Genomic DNA, 21,015 nt, shown 5'->3' with positions numbered 1-21,015 from the left:
TATTCCGCTAGACTTTGCAAGAGCATAATTAGCGTCAGTGCGTTGTCAACCGTTGGTTTTACTGAGCAAACGCTTTATACCCTTTCGGGTGGGCCCCTGCTGGGCCCCCCAGGGAGTCCCCCACTCCCCGGCGAAGATAGACCTCCGGATGGTCGGCAAATTGTTTGTTGAGGGGGAGCTGCACGGAGCAGAGGGTGTTGGGTAGCGAGCCCAATGCGTAGCACCCAAATGACGGGGGTCAACGTGCCTGATCAGGGCCGTCGTAGACTGTTGACTAGTCCCCGTGTCCCGTAGGGACGGTCTGACGGTAACGCCGCGTGGCGGTCGTTGTCAAAGTGAGGCGTGGCCTCGGGATTCGCCGTTTGGCGGGTATCCCCCAGCTAAATGTAGCAGGAAGCAGCGTCCGGTAGACGTGCCTGGCGGTATTTTGTTTGAACGATGTTGCGTTGAACAAATCACGCAGTTTGCGAGTTGAAAAAGGGGGGTTCCGCCAGAGGTGTATAGCGGAAGATACCCCGCTTGCATGATGGCAAGGGAGAAGTTCCGCTGGCGGGGTTTCGCTCAGCGGGGTTTGAAGCTTGGTTGTCTCGCTTGCATGATGACAAGGGAGAAGTTCCGCTGGAGGGGTTTCGCTCAGCGGAGACTTCGTCACTTGGAAGATGACAAGGGAGAAGTTCCGCTGGCGGGGTTCCGCCAGCGGAGGCTTCGTCACCTGGAAGATGACAAGGGAGAAGTTCCGCTGGCGGGGTTTCGCTCAGCGGAGGCTTCGTCACCTGGAAGATGACAAGGGAGAAGTTCCGCTGGCGGGGTTTCGCTTAGCGGAGACTTCGTCACCTGGAAGATGACAAGGGAGAAGTTCCGCTGGCGGGGTTTCGCTCAGTGGAGACTTCGTCACTTGGAAGATGACATGGGAGAAGTTCTGCTGGCGGGGTTTCGCTCAGTGGAGACTTCGTCAGTTGGTGAAGTCATCCCAGTGGTTACTTCCACCAGACGCTTCGTCTGGTGGTGGTTGACACGTGTCTAACCCGCAGGGGGTTAGCGTGCGGAGGTTTGTCCCCTAAGCCTGGCCGTCTTCTCGCCATAAATGACAGTAATTATGGATTTCGCAACCGAAGCGACGCCTCGGTTAATCCGGGTAGTAAGTGGAGGCCTGTGACACGTGTACAGCTGTCGTGAGCGGACGGCGTAGAACGCGCTGATGTTGACATAAAAGGGGGGGAAACCCAGCGAGATTTGACACTTTGGTAAAAGCTTCAAACTCACAGTCGTGTTCTGGTTGCTCTGCCTGTCCGAGACCGAAGAAAGAGGTTGCCAGAGGCTGGAGATACCGTTCCCGGAGAAACGACGATAGCACCCCCCGAAGATTGCTGTGCACCATCGTAACGTAGGCTTCACCACCGAGGTTGGTATCTGGATTTCATATTTCCTGTTTTATTGGATCTGTTATTTTCTGGGTTTTGTTGTTTTTGTCTTTCTGGGATGATTCGTGTTTTTTCTTTGGCGTGTTCTGAGGTGTAAAACGAGATTTGGGGGGGAGGTTGGATTATGGTGGTTGGCAAAGACTTGGTGTTTGGGGATTTGTTAGATGGTCGAATCTGGGTTGAGTGCGTTTGTTCCTACTTTGGGATTTTCTGGGTTTTGCTCTTGATGCCCTTGGCTATAACTGATGTAAGAATAGGCTAGATCTGTGTTTGTGCTAACTGGTGTGGGTTTTAGGGTTTGGGATGGCTAACGTTATAGAGATTTTGAGCAGTGAGGATTCCAGGTCTGACGTGTCGTTCAGCGCGGCGGATAAGATTTTTATTGATTCGTTGCGTCCGTCTGCCCATGCAGGAACCTCACTGCCAGAACCGCTAGAGGTTGAACCGCTACAGACCATACCTTGGGAAGTAGCTATGGGTCGTGGTCCGCGTCCAGAGAGCTCTAGGGCGGGTGAGGCCGCTGCTGCCAAAGCTAGGCGCGACGAGCGTTTGGCGAGCAATAGTGCTGCCAGCGGCTCCGCTGGGGAAGAAGAAGCAGCGGGGCAGAATGCTGAGTCAGCGTGGTTCCTCCAGGATGGCACCGCCGTCGACGAGGCAGGAGGGCGGATGAATGCCGCCGCTGTCACTCGAATGAAGCAGACGTTCCGGTTGCCTGGCTCGGTGAAGCTCCGCCCTCCGACGGCGTATGAGAAGGCGTCGATTCTCCCAGTGGGATTTGCGGCGGTGCATGAGGCGATATTCCGCCAAGGGGTGACACTTCCGCTGGTGCCGAATCTCCAAATACTGGTGTGCGAATTTGGCCTTGCCTTCGGTCAGATTTGCCCCAACATGTGGCGGTTGATGTTGGCAATGAACTCACTGTGGCGGTTGTCTGGGTGCGAGGGACCTACTGTGGCGGAAGTACTTCACTTCTACGAGCTGGTGTACGTGAAGCGCCGAGGTTGCAGAGGGCAAGTGAACCTGAGCCGCCGTCAGGGAGAGCCCAAATTGATCGAGAATCTGAGGGACTCAATGTCCTACTGGCGGGGGACCTTCTGCGTCGCCACAGAGGGTTGGGAGTATCACGCCAGGTCGAACGAGGGAGGGCCGACATTTAAGATTAAGTCGGAGTTCCAACCCATCCGAGGTTGGTAACCGGTTTCCGCTGAACGTAGTTGGCGGGTTAATGTATTTGCAGACCTTGTATTCTTACTAACGATTAATGTGTTTGTGCAGCGGGACTGCGGTATACCCTAACGCGCGAAGAGGAGTGTCGCGTAGCGAGGATCAGAGGTTGCTGGCGGAACCGCAATTTGTTGGACTTCCGGCTTCTGACCGGTTGGGAGTTACTAGTCGAACAGCGGCTAACTCGCTCTGTTGGTGAGACATCTCCGCCGCCATACCGCTTTTTTTTTTTTTTTTGTGTGACAAGTGATCCGGACTGACGGGTTTTTCTCCTTTTTTTTTTTTTTAGAAATCCCGCCGGGTAACAAGTCGAGTCGCGACGCCTTTGAAAAAGCAATGGACCGCGCGGAGATAGACAATTTTCTGGAGACCATGTACGCCGAGGGGCTGGCGGCCCAGAAGACGCTGGTGAACCCCGAGACACTGGCGCTGAGCCCGTCCGAGGTTCCGGTGGTGCTGCCAATGCCGCACCACTCCCATCTTGGTGAGGACGGTCTGCCGGTAGTGCAGGCGGGGACCGAAGTGGCCGGCGGGGAGAGGGGAAGCGCTGCAGCGGGGCAACAGAAGGAGCGGATGCCTGCCAGTAGGCGTGGCCCCCAAAAGGAGAAGGTGGTGCCACCGACGGAAACTGCCACTGTGCCAAGGGAGGAGCCGCCGGTGAGGACGAGGAGGACCGCCGCCGGGAACCAAAGGGCGCTGGAGAGAAAACGTCGGCAGGTTGACTCTCCTTCTGAGGAAGAGGGGGAGGAGGTGGAGGTGATCGGGGCCCGCCGACAGAAGAAGGCCCGACAAGCTCCGTCGAAAACTGTTGCGGTGGAGGGAGAGGCGCCCGCCGCTAGTGAGCTGGACTCGTTCGTAGAGTATGCTGCGTTCATGACAGATGGTGAGCGGGAGTTCCTCTTCCATCTATGCGAACGACTAGGGTTTGGTGGCCTGGCGGGTATCTCGCGTCCCACGGCAATTGACCAATCGCCTTTCAGCTCGGCGTTTGGTCAAATATCGGCGGGACTGCATGACATGTTTGTGGCGGCGTCAAAGCAGCCCCTGGTCGAGGGGGAGCTCAGGGAGGAAATCCAAGGTCTGCAGAGGGAGTTGGCGGAGGCGAAGGAGCGACTGGCGGAGGTAGAGCGGGGGCTGGCCAAGGCGGAATGTGACTATGCCGACGTCCGCGGTAAGCTCAACGTAGCCATTGAGCGGGACTTGGAGAGGAATGAATATGTCTCCAAGTTGGGGCAGGACATCGCCCTGCTGCAGGAGCGGATAGCCGCCAAGGACAAAAAACTCATTGTTGTGCAGCGGGAGTCCGCCGCCAGAATGACTGAGGTGAAGCGGCTGGAGGGTGAGGTTACCCGCCTGAGGGCTGAAGGGAGTACCGCCGCGGCCGCCGCCGTTGAAGCATTCAAGCAGTCGGCGGAGTTTAAGAAGGCGATGATCGAGTCAGCGAAGGCTGGAGCCGTAGCAAACATAGACATGCTGAAGCGGAAGGGCGCCATCGACTTCGCCAAAGCGTCACAGCCTGATGTGCCGCCGGCTAAGAGTACCCCGCTGGAGAAAGATGCCGTGCCTGCCCCAACGGGAGGCGCCCGGTCAGGCAGTGGAGAAAGTGGCGCACACCCGGCGGAAGGGTCCCAGCAGACTCCCCACCCCACCCCGTCGGAGGTGTCACGTGCCGGATTCCTGGCGGCGCACACCCGGGCGGACGGCACCATAGAGACCCCAAGTCCGTCGGCGCGAGGGTCCGATCAAACGAGTCGAGCGATTGTGCCGCCGCCTGCTGAAGCAGAAGGTGCCAAGGGCAACCACTGAAGCCAGTTGGGACCACACTAGACTGTCTTAGTTTTTTTTTTTTTTTATATATATATAGCCGCTGAGGCATGACAATTTGTAATGAATGTTGCGAAATGGAATGAAGTATTGAATTGGTGTTTGCTATGATGTGTTTGTACTGCTAGCACTTTGAGTCGTTTTGTCCATCAATGAAACATTAAAGGGATTAAGATTGGTCCAAGTGCACCGTGTAGCGGACGAGGTCCGCTGACGATTGTTGGCGTTGCCAGTTGCCCTCAGTGCTAGACTTGGTAACAATGGTTTGAATAATTCCTCGTTTCATTGATAGCTGATTGACCAGTGTACAAAAGTGGGGTAGTACCCGTTGGGTAGCTTCCCTTAGCTAAATATTGAACAAAAATTTAGCTAAGTCAAGATGCTCCTGGGTAGCGGTCTGACTATTTGTAGTAATACCGAAGGTGTTCGGTATTCCAAGGGTGGGTCGACGTGATGCCATCCTTGTCCATTAAGTAGAAGGTGCCTGGGCTAACGACTTCCACAATTTTGTACGGGCCTTCCCAAGTTGGGCGGAGTTTTGTTGGTGGCGGAATAACTTCCTTCATTACCCAGTCCCCCCATTGGAGGTTCCGGGCCTTGACTCTGGCGTTGTAGAAACGCGATACCAGCCTTTTGTTTTGCAAGTTGTGCAAATGGGCCCTATGTCTTTTCTCTTCTAGGAGGTCCCTGTCCAAGTTGACACCGTCGTTGTTGGTGTCTGGGCAGTAACCTTCGACCCTAGCGGTAGGCTGAGTTACTTCAATAGGCAGGACCGCCTCCGTGCCGAACATCATACAGAAAGGAGTTTCGCCGGTGGCGGTAGTTGGAGTTGTCCGGATGGCCCATAGGACTTCTGGAAGCTTCTCCGCCCACAAACCCTTGGCGTCGTCGAGCTTCTTTTTTAGCAGCTTCTTGATTATTTTGTTTGCTGCTTCGACTTGGCCGTTTGTTTGGGGGTGGGCGACGGATGCAAAACTTAACTTGGTGCCCAAGTTGGCGGTGAGCGATATGAGTTCTTTGTTGTTGAACTGTGTACCGTTGTCCGTAATGACTGTATGTGGGACACCATAGTGGCAGTAGATGTTCTTCCAGAGAAATCGAATGACCTTGGTGGTAGTGATTGCCGTCAGTGGTTCCGCCTCTATCCACTTGCTGTTGTAGTCGATGGCGACGATGATGTACTTGAACTGGCCCTTGGCGGTCTGGAACCTCCCCATCAAATCGAGGCCCCACGTGGAGTGAATCCAAGGGCCGATGATAACTGACAGTGGTTCTGCCGGTGCATGTGGGAGATCTGCAAACTGTTGGCATATGTGGCAAGACCTCGAAATTTGCCGGGCGTCATCGCCAAGTGTGGGCCAGAAGTAGCCCTGTCGCAATGTGCGGTTGGCCAAGGATCTGGCGCCCGAGTGGTTTCCACATTCTCCGCCGTGGATTTCTGCTAGGACGACCCTTCCCTCCTCTGGGGTTAGACAACGGAGGTTGGGATGGGTGAATCCTTGGCGGTAAAGTTTTCCATTCTGGATGTTGTAGCGGGTTGCTCTCCGCTTGAGCTGTCTTGCCTGGATCTTATCCTCTGGCAGTGTGCCGCTGCGTTTGTATGCGATGATTTCGTCCATCCAGCTGGGGTTGACTTCAATGTTGAAGATTTCCGCCAGGGTCTTTGTGATGCTTGGCTTGTCAAGGTATTCCACCCTTGTGTGCGCTAGACTCGGCTGTGGCTGGGCGGTTGCCAGTCTCGCCAGTGAATCAGCCTTGGCGTTCTTTTCCCTGGGGATTTGTGTGATGTTGTGAAATTTGAACTTTTTTAGCAAAGTTATGACGTACCCCAAATATGCCGCTAACTGCTGGTCCTTGGCCTGGAAGCTGCCGTTGACCTGGTTAACGACTAACTGCGAGTCGCTGAATATGTTGACGCTGTCAGCCCCTGAGTCAATGGCAAGTAGCAGACCGGCGATGAGTGCCTCGTACTCTGCCATGTTGTTTGAAGCTTTGAAGTTGAATTTCAACGCGTACTCCGCGTTTAGTCCCCCGGGTCCTGTTAAGATGACTCCGGCGCCGCTGGCCTTGGCGCTGGCGGAGCCGTCCACATACAGGTTCCAACCTGACTGTAGGGGATTTGCCTCCTCAACTATTACCCTTTGTGCTCTGGGACCTGTCACAGTGCCGGGTTCCGGCTGACGCTCGGTGAGTTCAGCGATGAAGTCCGCCACCGCCTGGCCCTTCATGGCGGTTCTTGGCCTGTATTCTATGTCGAACTCGCTGAGCTCAATGGCCCACTTGCTGAGGCGCCCCGAGTGTTCAGGATTCTGCATCACCTGCCTCAGCGGCTGATTGGTTAAGACATGGATCGTGTGAGCCTGGAAGTATTGGCGGAGGCGTCTGGCGGCAACGATAAGTGCGAGGGCCAGTTGCTCCAAGGGAGGATATCTTGTTTCTGCTCCGTTCATGCCTCTGCCGGCGTAGAACACCGGGAGTTCATCTTGGCCTTCCCGTCGGACAATGGCGCAACTTACCGCCGATGCCGATACTGCTAGGTATATGAATAGTGTTTCTCCTTGCACCAGGACAGAGAGGAGAGGGACTGCCGCCAGATATTCCTTCAGGCCTTGGAACGCCGCCTGACATTCTGGGTTCCAGTCGATGACCTTCTTGTGAGTTGTTTTGAGGAGTTTGAAGAATGGGGCACACTTATCAGTGAGTCGAGAGATGAAACGAGAAAGGGCGGTTAACTTGCCCTGAAGGCACTGGACGTCCACCTTATACTCGGGGTCCGCCAGGTTAAGGATGTCTTGTACCTTATCCGGGTTAGCCTCAATACCTTGCTCGCTGACGATGTAACCCAGAAATTTGCTAGCGGTGACTGCAAAGAAACACTTTTCTGGGTTGAGGCGCATACCATAGGCCAGGAGGATGGTTACAATGATCCTGAGGTTTGCCACATGTCCACTGGCCTTTATGCTCTTAACTAGCATGTCGTCCACGTAGACCTCGATGATTTTTCCCAGATGCTCAGCGAATATGGCATTCATCAACCGCTGGGAAGTTGCACCGGCGTTCTTCAGACCGAAAGGCATGACATTGTAGCAATAGAGGCCTTTGTCGGTGGTGAAGGTGGTGCATTCCTGGTCGCTGGGGTGCATCTTGATCTGATTATATCCGGAGAAAGCGTCCATCATGCTGAGGAGCTCATGTCCGGCGGTTGAATCGACTAGTTGATAGATACGAGGTAGCGGGAAACTATCCTTTGGGCATGCCTTGTTGAGATTTTTGAAGTCGACACACATCCGCCACTTGCCGCTGGGCTTTTTGACCATTACCAAATTTGAGATCCACTGGGGATAGATGACTTGGCGGATGAATCCAATGTCCTGGAGTTTGGCGACTTCTTCTCCGATTGCGCGGTATTTTTCCTCATCAAAGGCCCTTCGCTTCTGCTTGATGGGATAAAAGGAGGGTTTGATGGTCAGTTTATGCGTGATAATTTCAGGAGAGATACCTGGCATGTCCGCGTAGGACCATGCAAAGACGTCGGCGTTATCACGTAGGAATTGAGTGAGCTCTGCCTCCACCTCTGGGTTTAGTTGGGCGCCTATGCGGACTGTCCGCTCAGGGTGCTCATCCGAGATGCAGACAACCTTCAACGATGTGTCCGGGTTGACCGGTTCCTTCCTTACATATTTCTCTTCCTCATCTCTAGGATCCTCAAAGATATTTGGTGGCGGTGCCTCATTACCCACGGTCAGAATTTCATGGCGGCGCGTTGACCGTGCTACAGTAGTTGAATAACATTCTCGTGCCAGCTGCTGGCTTCCCCTCACACAGCCCGTGCCGTTGGGCGTGGGGAACTTCATGAGAAGCATGTACCCGGCAATGATGCACTTGAGCTTGTTGAGCGCTGGTCGGCCAATGATGGCGTTGTACGAACTGAAACAGTCGACAATAATGAATTCCGTATGTACCTCCGCCATGCATGGACTAGTGCCAATAACCAGTCGCATGTAATCCGACCCTAGCGGTTGTGTGACGTCACCGGAGAAGCTGAGCAGTGGCTCGTGATCCTGGAGTAGTTTTTTGTTTCGCTTGAGATGGTCGTAGCAACCGCTGAAGATGACGTTGACAGCGGACCCGCTATCCACCAAGATTCTCCCCACCGAGAATTTGCCAAGAATGGCATCGACCAAGAATGGGTCGTCATGGGGTAAATGCACTCCGCGCTCCTCCTCCTCCGAGAAGGTAATAGGTTCCCATCCTGATCTTGGGAGTTTGGCGGATCTCTCGTAGTGGATGTTGCAGACCTCCTTGGGATGATTAGCGCGTGCATAGCGCTTTCTTGCCCTGTGAGACATGCTGGTGATTGGAGCACCGCCATCGATGGTGTTGATGCGGCCCAAGGTCTCAACGTTGGCAATTACTGGTGGTGGTTGGCGCACCTTGAACTGCTCCAGCCTGCCGTCCCGATATAAGGTTTCAACGGCCGTTTTGAGAGCATTGCAGCTATTGGTATTGTGGCCGCTGTCCTCGTGGTATTTGCACCACTTGCCGGTGTTCCTGGGTTTGCCTGTTTTTGGGTACCTTGGAGGGGGTGGCGGTGGGATCTGATCCTTGTACTGACTGTAGATGTCCTCATACGAGGCCGTCAGGACCGTGAATACTGCATACCGCTGGGAGGACTCTGCCTGCTTGTTGCGGTTATCCCCATGGGTTGGGCGGTTGCCCTTGTTGTGATGCTGGTCCTTCTGCCGCTTGTTCTGGTGGTGGCCGTGCTGCCACTCCCTCTTCTTGTCAGTTGGCGGTGCTGACTGGATCTTGTCAGCGATTTCCTGATGAATGGAGGATGGCTATGTTGACTTTGCTGGAGTTACTTGTGGCGGTGGGGTCTCTCCATATGTGATGAATTCCACCTGGGCGTGAATGACCGCCTCACTCATGACGTGGTCATACGTTGCATTGGGATGACTGTAGTTGAGGTGATAGAGGAACGGCCCCTTGAGAAGTCCCTTCCTGAAGGCCGCTGATGCCATTGTTTTGTTTAGGTCACGGCATTGAGACGCTGCCGCTCGCCACCTTGTGACGAAGGCCTTCAGTGATTCGTCCTCGCTCTGCTTGACGCTGAACAGCTGACTTGTGTTGTGATGCTCGGTGGATAATAAGATGAACCGGGAGAGGAAGGCGTGTGATAATGCATGGAATGAGCTGACAGACCCCGGCGGACACTCAAAGAACCAGCTCATTGCCTCGCCATCCAACGTTTCGCTGAACAAGTGGCACAATGTGGCGTCGTCGAACCCCTTGTTGTTGGTGACCTTCTTGAAGGTGTCCATGTGCACGAAGGGATCAGACATTCCGCCGTAATGCGGCATCTTTGGGGTTTTTGCATATGCCGGTCTCACAGCCTGCAGAATTGCAGCGGTGAAAGGCCCAGGTCTGGAAGCGAAGAGCGGATTCTGAGTTGGCGCTGGGATGCCCGATTCCGCCTGGATCAATCTCTGCTCCAATTGGTGCATCCTTTCCAACATCTGGGCAGTTGCCTCGGCGGCAGAATTAGCCTGAATGACCCGCTGGGACGGCCTTCTTCTCGGTACAGGGGGACTGCCTTCAGTCCTCGCCCTAGCCTCCGAGCGGTTGGTGTGCGGGAGTGATTCCGCCTCCTGCTCCAACATTAACTGGGGTATGGGCGGTGGTCCCACTCCCAACAACTCAGGTGGGTTCAGCGGTACTTGCATCCGTATGATCGGCCCCGGTACCAATGTGCCGGTGTCAGGTCGACTTCGCCTGGTGCTACGTGACTGCTCGCTCTGTGCTGGGCGGGCGGTGGCCTCCAGCGTCTTTTTTAGTTCCTCGAAACATGCCATGAGCGTAGCCACTTGTCCTGGTGCTTCAGCCTTTTCTTTGCTTTCCTCCTCACGTTCTCTGTTTGCCTTATGAAGATCCGCTAGTGCTAGCTCGTACATAGTGACGAGATCTTGGCCCGTGGGGCGACTGCTGCTTGGATTTACCTCACCGCCGGGGTTGACTGGGGTTGTGAATAGTGCGCGGTTAACGCCTATCGCTGGGTCAGAGGGTTGGGGGATGGAGGGATGGTCTGCCCGCTCTTCAGCGTTTCCCCCGCTACCGTTAGTCATGGTGAGTGTGGTGGGATGGCCTTTTGTTCAAGGATTCCCACAGACGGCGCCAATATTAATGTTTAAAAGTCCGGCGGTAGCTGAACCTTCGTTAACGCTGATCCGACTGGCGGGTTTATACCTGCGATGTTCTTAAGGCTTACACTATCTGTCAAATAGAACACTGGGACGTCAGAGGGAGACCACGCTGGGCGGTCTTCGACTCTCCGATGCCTAAGTTAGTCCACGTATTTATGTTGACAGAGTAACAATAGGTAAAATATGGAATGCCTAATTAATGAGGAGAGAGGAGAGAACCTTTTATGGGTGGGGAAGAGGTTGACCTTCTCTTTGTTTTCGATGTGGGACTGATATGCTTCAGTTCCCCTTTTCAGAAGCCTCTGATGCCATCTTGGCGCGGCGCGTCGGCGGCGATCTGGAGGTGGTCCGACGTTGAGGCTGTAGCCCGTCTGGCAGTGTGTCTGCATGTCATTCCTTTGGTTGGAATTAGTACCTCTGGCGGTACAATGAGCATGGCCCATTATAGCTAATTATGCTTGCAAATGTACATGTATGTACAATGAACAACAACATTTCCCTTGGGTTTGTTGTCCTGAGGTCGGGGCCTATCAAAGTAGCCTGCTGGAAAACCAACCAACCAACCTGTAACAATTTGCTTTGATGTGACCTGGATTCTTGCAGTAGTTGCAAGTCAGATTTGAGGAGAACCCGGGAGGAGGACCTTGAGGAGAGGGACGCAGAGAAGGAGGCCGGTTGCCTGAGAGTGATCGATTACTTGAGGGATTGGATGGCTTTGATTATATTGCAAGGCCTGCAACTTTTGAAGTAACTGCTCTAGTTCCAGCCCTCTGGGTCTCATCTTTGCGAATATAAGCAAAGGCTTGCGGCAAGGTTGGTGTGGTAGTCTGGCGAAGTAATTCGCTCCTTGCATTCTCAAATATTGGATCTAGGCCATCCAAAAAAACATGAACTCTCATGAGATCCTGCTCCTCCTTATAATCTTGACATCATCCGGACACTTCATGTGACATGGACGCATTTGATCAATTTCTTGCCAAATCCCGTTTAGTTTTACAAAATACATGGCAACTAGTTTTCCATCTTGTGTCATACTCGGCTTGAGTGCTAAACTCATAAACCTCAGCAAAATCCATTCCGTTAAAGTAGATCTCCTTAAGGCTTTCCCAGATTTCTTCAACTGTATTACATCCCATAATCATCTGTGAAACATCTTTAGTCATGGATTTGTAAAGAATAGAGGTTACCGAGCCATTTGCAGTCTTCCATTTTGAATAATTGTTGGCTGCAATTGGTGGTTCAGTAATTGAACCATCAACATAGCCCACCTTATCGATTCCACAGAGGTGAGCCTTCATCATCTTCTTCCAGGTTCGGTAATCAGAGCCATTGAGCTTGACACCTCCATAACTTCTAGTTGAATCATCTTTAACAGAGACAGAAATTTGGTTGGAAACGTCTCACAATCTCCATCTTGCTTGATCACCGTCGAAACGTCTTGATCTTTAACCATGGCGAATACGCATTGGAAGGAAAAACAACAAAGTTCTTGGAAGTATAAGAAGGCAACGATGATGAAAGGATCAAAGGACAAGGAACAAATCCAAGCACATAGAACAAGGGTCAAGGATCAAAGAATAATGAGTCAGAGTCCAGGATCGGATCTCTGCTCTGATACCAAGTCAAAATATATATAACAAAAACAAGAGACAATTTTGGCTGAATAATTCTATATCTCATTCACCTTACAAGAAGGAATTATATACAAATTACAATTGTGCCTAATAAGACATGTATTATTCCTAAGGTATGTACTAAGCTAGTATACCTCTCTATTGAACCTAGTCTACTTAATGTATCGATACATTAATGTACTGTAGATGATCCCATCAAATAATACTACAGATATTACAGATCACGGAATATTACAGAATATCTATATAAATAAGATAAGTATGACTCACGCCAACAATGCTGTTGTGGAAACTATAACTACGTGCATTGATCCCAGAGTTTAGTTTTTGTTCAAGTAAATCCAGAATATGTGTCTGGCCCAAACTCGAGGTTACTTTCTCTAGTTGAAATATGGTTTATATTAGAGATATTCTCGGAGAATCTTAGGAGATATCCAATCAATCACTACTAGAATAATGTTAATAGACATCATGTCTTTTAAATCAGTTAAGATTTCAACTGATGTAAATTATTTTTATAACATCGGTTCTAAAAAATCTGATTTCTATCATATAATAGACATCGTTTCTTATACTTAACTGATGTCTATACTTTTCATCCCAAATTTTAAAAAAACGCGGAAATCTACTAAGTCTCAAATTAAGTAAGCGGGAGCCAAAATTTCACTCCCTCCCAACACTTACTCAGATTTCGACTCATTGACTAGCTAGGTTTTCCCCACAGAGACACCACGACACAGAGACACTGCGACACCTCCCCGTCCAGGAACCGACGTCCTCTTTCGCCTTCTCCAGCTCCGACCGCTCGATCTCCTCCTCCTTGTCCGCCTCCTTCTTTTTCATCTCTCTTCTGAAATCCAGTGAATCTCCCAATTGCTGAGATCGAGAAGCCGAAGCCGGAGCTGCAGTCGCCGTCTCTCCTTTCTCTTTCCATGGGCCTCCCCTTCTCAGCCCCTCTCTTCGACCGTTGAGGCGGCGACGGCCATCGCTCTCATCGACTGTAACTCGGTAAGAAGTTGTCTGGGTTTGACTTTCTAGGTTTTCAATCGATCTCTCTCATGAACATCTCCATGATGAGATATTGACGCTTTGCTCCATGATTAGAGGATCCTCTTAATCAACGCTTTGCTTTTGTTTCTGATAGGTGAAGATTGGCTTGATGATTTTGTCTGCTGGTTCTTTTTGTCAGTTTATCAATCTCGATGGTTTCCATTATCTAACAATATCTCAGTTACTTGATTTCTTTTCAGCTGCATCCCTCTTTACAATTTCAACTATATATATGACTATATCATGTCAACCAGAACCAGTTTTGTAGACAGGTGAGTGGACCAACTCAAATATGCAGTGCTAATACAAACATATGAAATAAAGGATTGTTTGTGGTCCAGCAGTCATCAGTTGGTCTGCGCCTTCCTTAATAGTTGAAAGTTGAAACCAGTTGATTTCAAGTCATTTGTATTTTAATGCATGTAAAAGCTACTTAGGCTTCATCTTATGAGTGCAACTGAGTTACTTGTGTGAAATAACTATACATATCAGTACAGAGCTGCATCTGAATATTGTGCATACATTTCAAACTTGCGTTGGTACATGTTATCACTTTAAGTTTGTGAACTATGTTTTCCAATGTTGTCCAGTTGTTTCTTTTTAAGGTGGTCACCCTTGAATGTATGTTTAACTATTATCTTCTGGAAGCAGCTTTGCTGATACAAAAGATGGCCGCTACAATCCAAAAATGGATCCTGTTATTCCTGTACAAAACTGGAGAAAAGGATCTCAGGTATTCAAGGAATAATTGCTTCCTGAAATTTTGTACAATAGTAAAAAGAAAGCCTAACAAAATGGTTAGTATTTACTCTGACTGTTCCACAGATCGGCTTATTCTTGTACTTTTTTTTCTTTGTTGCAGTGGGTTGTATTGACGAGGAAGCATGCAGAGGTTGTAGTGAAAGTCGATACAGTGTTTCCTATGTTTCAGTTGTATTGTAAGGTAAGTTGTCGTTAAATTATTGACTCACAGTTGCAGATGATATAATCTTGGTTATTCCCCAACATGGTGCCTTTTGAGATAATCCAGACATTCCATAGATAGGTATTGGAATGTTGAAATTTTGAAAGGAAGGCGATCATAATCAATTAGAAAAGGTGGCATATTGTAATCTTTCTCTACTTCAAAATTAAACTAAATTCACTTGTCCCAGGTGACATATTGTAATCCTTCTCTACTTCAAAACTAAACTAAATTCACTTGTCCTGGGTGATCCTAGAACTGGAGATGGAAAACTTTTAATGTGTGCTGAAAAGCCATGCTTGCAATGAATAGCTGAGATTGCTTAGGATTCTACTTATTGTTGTGTACCCCTTTTAGTTTGTTACCATGGTGACAGAGTGCTCCCTTTTAGTGTGCTATCTTATCTGTTGTAAGCTCATATTTTCCTGTTTTGTGTATGATTATCATGCAGAGGAAGTCGTTACCTGAGTTTTGGCGGGATCATCCTGTTGTAAGTACTTTTCTTTATTTTTTTTTTAATTTGTAATCAATTACCACATCAGCTATCCCATAAAAGTATTCTTGCACCAATTCAAGCAAGTTGACATATCAAATGCATTTTCTCAATTTTTGAATTCACAGATAAATTTGAAGTAAGATCCAATGTACATTTTCTGAATGCATCTTGAAATTGTTAGAGAGGAATTGTAATTTTGTATTCTGAAATTTCCTGTTTCTGCAGCCGGCCGATAACTCCAAGGAGCACAATTGCATTCCAGACGAGCATTATGTTCAGACATTACTGGCTGTAAGATAAATTCCTGTTTAACCACTGTGAGCCTGATTTATTAATAGAGTTTAAGTTGGTTTTTCCTCAATGTTGAAACTGTACAAAGCCTTCTTCACCATAAGTCTTTGCATCACCTTTTTTGTAGGTATATCCTAGCTAGCTTCTTTCTAGGATTAAATATCTAGGTCAGATATATTTATGAAACTTGATATTAGAAGATATTAATGACACCGTATGTTAGCAACATTTATGGTCATATATACGGTTACTGCTTCATAAACAATCTGAGATTTTGGTTTTTGAAAGCTGAATAGACCGACCAGAGAAAAGTGTCAGGACACTAGCTTAAAGTCTTTCATAATTCCTTATAACTAGAAAGGTCTCATCTTTTAAGCCGCTAGATTTTCTTAAGGATATTAATTACATTTTGATTATTTTAGAAATAATATCAAAGACAGACATAAAACTAAGTCTCAGATTAAAAGCCTCCAGGATTTTTTAGCTTTCTACCTGAACAATATTGGTGTATATGGAGGAAGGTATACGTAAGCAGATTGGGGCTTCAGTTGAAATAGCTAGCTGGGAATCCCATTCACCTGTGACTTTCGCTGTTATTTATGGTTCTCTTTTTTCTCTCTCCACCCCATTTTATATTGGAAAGATCAAACATCTTTGAGCTAAATAGTTTAAATTTCAGCAAGAAGGCCTTGAAGGAGAATCACACGAAGATCACTGACACACTCATCATGGGATTTATCATCCACTGCAGACCGTGAACGCCGTGGATGGCACCCTATGACATACAAATATTCAGATGCTACTCCTATGCTTATTAAATCTATAAAGGTATGTGTAATTTTCTTGTGGCAGCAAGCCATCCTTTAGCAATGATATAGTTGAGGTTGGAGTCTTGGAGCAACCAAAAGTTGATTGGTTTCCTTCCTAATTAAACAATCCAAGTCATTGGGAATTGGTAGTTTATTGGCGCAACATTTAACCTTTAATGGTTTAGTGGCACCAAGATTTATGCTCAAGTTAATTGGAAATTACATGGTTGCACAATAAAGGTTTCTCTTGATGTTTGTATAAATTGACACTATTTACTTCTCGGATGTTTCAAGCAGTGGATATTCTCAAAGGAGTCTTATTAGATGTATATTAATATTGTCATTGAATAACAACAAGCTCCTTTGGTTACTCTGAACACTAGTGTTTAATCCAATGCTTTCTTTCTTCTACAAGCTTCCAAATGAATAATCCCTGCAATGGCTCAATTGTGTTCAAGGATTAAGTTCAGTACTAGCTCCGGACTGATTTGTAAAACTCATGAAATTGCATTCGATGTAGCATTGTTGTTGTAAAGGTAGAAAAACTCAACTGAAATTTGGTGACTTTTTATTTCAGGATGTAGATAATATCTACTATGAGACCGAGTATCGAAGAGAATGGTGTAGCAGCAAGGAGAAACCCTCTCCATGCTTTCTTTTTGCCAAAAAATTTACCCGGCCTGCTGCTCTCAGGCTTCTCAACACGGTAACATTCAAAATTTTTGTCAATGTTCTAGCTTTTGCTAGGATTTTTTCTAATGTATTTTTGTCAAGGAGTCCCGTAGGATGATGTTTTTTTCTTTTTCTCTCTCTCTCTCTCTCTTTTCTATTTGACAGACTACACTGGAGCTTAGATGAAGGACTAAATTCTAACGGTTGTCAAGTTTACTGTCAGCACGACACAGAGACACCGCGACACCTCCCCCTCCAGGAACCGACGTCCTCTTTCGCTGTTCCGACCTTTTGCAGGGGGCCTTACACGCTTACTTAGCACGAGGAACTGGCCAACAATACAATAAAAGCTCTATGCAACGCTGACACCTCAGAAGGAGTTTTTGTTGCTGGGAAGGATGTTTCATTGCCAGAAACTAATATTAGGAACCCCAGGGTTCCCCTTAGAAATATTGGTGGATTAAGAGTGTCACAGCGCCCACTCCTTGCCTTCTTTGCAGGACGCATGCATGGCAGAGTCCGCCCAATACTTCTCAAGTACTGGCAGAAAGACTTGTTCTTTGTGTGCCTGTCGCTCTTTTTATTATTCCTTTTTCAAGTTCTTGGTGGGGTTTATTCCTTTCCTGATTTCTTTTATCTACTCGTATTCCAGATTCCTACTCCCCCTTTTTATTCTTCGTCTTTCTTCTTGTTACAAAAAATCTAAAAAAGTCAGTGCCATTTTGTTTCACTCGCTTTCCACCCACATGCATGTTTGATCTGGATGGGATCACAACCATATCTTGTTCCTTTTTCTCTAAACTTGCAGGGGAGATTGTGCAAATTTGGTCTCTTTCTTTGAGGGGTCAGGTCACACAAACAAGAAGAAGAAGAAGAAGCACAAGAAAGGTGAGATTTCTCGACCTTTTTTGATCCTCCAGTTGGGCCCACGCAAATTTCCATTCTTACTGTTTTCTTGTGCCATCTGCCTGCAACTTGAATCGGGTATGATTCGTTTCTGGGGATGATTACAACGAATTTGTCAGTTTCTTAATCATTTCTGAACTGGGTCTGTTTCTTTTGTTGAATTTACTGCTCGGAATTAACAATTGCTTTCTGGGTTCTAATTATACTATCATTTTGGGGCTGTGTTTGAGTTCCAGTATTGATTTGGTTGTTGGTTGTGATATTAGTTCTCCTGAGGCATGGCTGCAATTGAAGTTCTCAAGTATGCTCATAGTCCTGCACACAAAGCCATAGTCACCAAGGACTATGCCAGTCTCAGGAGGATTCTTACAGCTCTTCTGCTGAGTTTAAGGAGTTTACCTCACAAAAGGCATTTTCTTTGGAATCGAAGGCCAATCAGATATGATTTATTCCATATGATTCTGCATTCCATCTGGTTAAGCAGATTGAGCCAGATTCAAATCCCAGAATCCTAGTATATGTTTAACAAGTGCTCTAGAGGATGTTAACTTCTCAAAATAGGTTTAGTTCGAATGAGGAGCTGTTTAGAGCAAGACTAGTGACTAAGATGCAAGTCCAAGAAGGGAAGCGACTGCTAATATTATGAAGGACTTCAACCAGCACTGGGTGCCTGCAACAGTTGTTTCATGGTTAGTGTCCCGAGTTCTTTGAACTGAAACATGGATGAATATTTTCTGGGATGACGGGGTTGGATGCCAAACTGAAAATTCTTACTGCAGGTATGCTTCTAATGATAAATTTAAACCCAGTTTGTCTTTCTGCCTAAGTTTATGTAGAGTATGGTTTCCTGTTTCTTTTAAGTTTTGTTTTGGATTCTGATTTTGGGTCTTTTTGATGCAGCAAATCTGATATAAAGAGCATAAAGGTGAGGCTAGGGGCGATTAAGAAGAAGAGGAACGCTGTGCTGAAGTATCTGAAGAATAATGTTGCTGTTCTTCTCAAGATTGGCCTTGATATTAATGTATATGGAGGGTTAAGTTTCATGGCTCATTAGTTTTAATGTATATGATGTGTCAATTTCATCATTGTTTTGCTTGGCCTTAATAGAAATTAATACAATTCCCTAATATTTAAAGTACATTTGAATTTCATGTTATTTGTGGATCAGCTTTCTAGTACCAAATACAGCAGGAAAGGGATATGAAAAAAACATCAGTTACCGATGAAGAACTGATGTCAGAAAACACAAATTACATCAGTTTGAAAACAAAAACTGATGTCAGAAAAGAGAAAATACATCAGTTTGGAAACCAAAACCGATGTCAAGAATGAGAAAATACATCAGTTACCAAACAAAAACCGATGTCTAGCATTACTATGAACATCGATATATAAACAAAAATGATGTCTACTATAAATATAGACATCAAGATATAAACAAAAACCGATGTCTAGCATTACTATGGACTTCGATATATAAACAAAACCGATGTCTAGATTACTATGAACATCGATATATTAACAAAAACCGATGTCTGGTATAACTATGGACATCGATATATAAACAAAACCGATGTGTAGATTACTATGGACATCGATATATAAAGAAAAACTGATGTCTAGAATAACTATGGACATCGATATATAAACAAAACCGATGTCTAGCATAAATATGGACATCAGTTCAAACTATACTACAGAATGTAGATTGAATGTCTAGTGAAATATTATGTACCAAACACACGAAAAGCTTATGAACCACAAGCAAAAATTTATGAGAACTAATGTGTAAAATATTATCAGACATCGTTTCTAAATCAGAAACGATGTTAAAATGGATAATTGTGTTGTTAGACCTATATTTCATTAAGCATCTAATGCCAAAATATGAAGGTTTGACAATAGCTAAACACACCAAAATGGTGATCACATTAATGTTTTTACATCGGTTCTGGACGTTAAACCGATGTCTCGTTGTAAAATAGACATCAGTTGTGAACCGATGTCTTAGTTTTGGCGATCTTTAACATCGCCCACTAAGACATCGGATTTTTTTTTTTTTAACATCAGTTGTGAACTGATGTCTATGAACTTTATCCTAGTAGTGAATGTAAGATTATGTTTCCATGTACAACTCTATCTCTATGCTTGTAATCCTCTATATAAAGAGGTCCCTATTATCAATGAAAGCATGACTCAATTCTCTCCCAATTCAGTTTTCCTTAAAGTCGTTATCAGCACGAAGCCCTAACCCTGAAACAAATAGCCAAACCCTGATTCAAAAAGCTAAAAACCTTGAATCCGAATACAAAATCTTGAAGCCTTTTCTGCCTCCACCTCACACATTGAAGAACTCGATCCCAGGAGTCCAGAACCGGCGGCCCCACCCCAAGAACCGGCCGGAAACCCACCGAACCGGCCACCGGAAGCTCCATACAACCCGCAGCAAATATTCCACCGATTCACTATCTTCTGGACCTCCAATTTCCACCAAATTTTGGTAGCTGAAGCCTCTTGATCTATAGTTTCAGGAACAGGAAGAAAAAGTCCAAAAACAAGCCTAAAAATACGTGAACCGGCCACCTGAGCAGCTGCACCTTGAACAGGCAGAAAAGAAAGAAGAAGAAAAGAAGAAGAAAGAGAGAAGAAAGGAATGCCCAGCCCAGAAGAAAAAGGAACAGGCCCAGAAGCCCACTGACCCAAGCCCAGAAGCCCGCTGACATCAGCCCTAGGACCCGCGCCACGTCAGCACTGGGACCCACTGCCATGTCAGCATCAGTGCCACGTCCGCCCTCAGGTCAACCCCCGGTCAATGACTTGTCAGGTTGTAACGACCTATACTTTTAATAATACTAAGAAAGTAAGATATAGTGAATATTTTATTTTTGCTTGAGTATTAACTTATATTCTTAATTATGGGTGTGTGTATATGTATAATTATTTTATGGTGTGATATATATAAATATACACACACACACATCACCAAGACGTGTTGTTTAGATATAAGTATACATGCTATCTCTATATTTTTAGACCAGCCCATTATTTGTTTTATTTTTTTTTTTTTTTTAAACCCAAGTTAATTTTAAAAGCCCAAGACCAATTGATTTATACTTCTGTTGGATGTCGTTTAACGACAAACCAATCTCAAAACCCTCGTCTGCTACCTTCATCGTCTTCCTCCCCTATTTTTCTCTTTGCAAGCACCACTCCACCTAAACCAAAGGATCAGTACCACTACGATAGACCACCCATATAAGAATAATCTTAGAAGCTGGAGGTGTCGATGTTGCTGAAGAGCCTTGGAGAGTCAGTTACCATAGTTGTGAGTCATCAAAGCTAGAAGCAGGAGGTGGATCCCTAGAAGCATGTGGTGGAGACCTAGAACCAGGAGGTGGCAGTCCTTATCGAAACATAGAGGAAGCCGATAGTGTTGGCATCCAAATCTACTCTCTGTTATGCTTATCTAGAATTAAAATCTGACCTCTTTGCCATACACTATAAATATCCAGGTTTGTTCT

The 21,015-nt window shown here is 46.9% G+C and overlaps 1 long non-coding RNA gene and 1 pseudogene across 1 annotated transcript; both read left to right on the top strand.

Annotated features, from left to right (window-relative positions):
• Window positions 1–13,407: 13,407 nt before the first annotated feature.
• Window positions 13,408–16,806, top strand: LOC112183850 (annotated as a pseudogene).
• Window positions 16,807–17,904: 1,098 nt separating this feature from the next.
• On the top strand, window positions 17,905–18,645 carry LOC112189599. The gene is made up of 2 exons (XR_002931986.2): window positions 17,905–18,273; window positions 18,395–18,645. It is a non-coding gene; the product is annotated as an uncharacterized LOC112189599 (long non-coding RNA).
• The last annotated feature ends 2,370 nt before the right edge of the window (window positions 18,646–21,015 follow it).

The sequence above is a fragment of the Rosa chinensis genome, chromosome 2 (assembly GCF_002994745.2).
Source record: "Rosa chinensis cultivar Old Blush chromosome 2, RchiOBHm-V2, whole genome shotgun sequence".
Classification (NCBI taxonomy): Eukaryota; Viridiplantae; Streptophyta; class Magnoliopsida; order Rosales; family Rosaceae; genus Rosa; species Rosa chinensis.
The sequence above is the reverse complement of the archived record's forward strand: the minus strand, read 5'-3'. Positions and strand labels throughout refer to the sequence as shown.